Consider the following 758-nt stretch of genomic DNA (forward strand, 5'->3'; position numbering starts at 1 on the left):
TGTATATTAATAGTATAAGGACAAAGCTTAGTACTTAACATAAGAACAAAAAAAAAAAAAGTAGTACTTAATATGCATAAATTTAGTACTGAAATAAAATAGAAGGGCTCAATGGTCATTATGCACTTAAGTTGTAGACTGTGTTATCCAATCATACGATTTTTTTTTTTTGGTGACTAATCATACGATTGTTATGATCAATTATTTAATGTTTTTTTTTTAATTGAATAAAATCTATCATTAAATTTTCCATCACACACATTTTTTGAGGTATTAGTAATTGAAGAAATGGTGGCATTTGGCCTTAAATTTATTTGCATTATTCCGTAAGTTTGACATCATGAGCAGATAATGCTAATTAAACTATTAAAGTGATCACACATATATACTTTTTTTTTTTGGACGGCCAGAGAGGAGAGAAGTTAACTTATCATGTTGAATTACTTGGTCCAAATGCAACCTGAAAAATATTTATATGTTCCAAAGAAAGGGACTGGGGAAAAGCCGAAAAGGGGAAGCAAGCTTAGAGTCCGATCCATAACATTAGTGATCAATAAAGTATATATCTATGGCCTTGTGGGAGTGGTATCTTATCATCATCATATTTATATGGTGGACTCACGAAGAATAATGATATCATCCATGACTTTAAAATAACTACAAGCGGTTCTAATCTCCTTTGCCTTTGTGCTCACCAAAGTGATATTTGCTTTTTTTTTTTTTTTCTTTTTTTCTTTTAACCATAAAATTTTATTGCA

Source organism: Arachis ipaensis, chromosome B08 (genome assembly GCF_000816755.2).
Source record: "Arachis ipaensis cultivar K30076 chromosome B08, Araip1.1, whole genome shotgun sequence".
Taxonomy (NCBI): domain Eukaryota; kingdom Viridiplantae; phylum Streptophyta; class Magnoliopsida; order Fabales; family Fabaceae; genus Arachis; species Arachis ipaensis.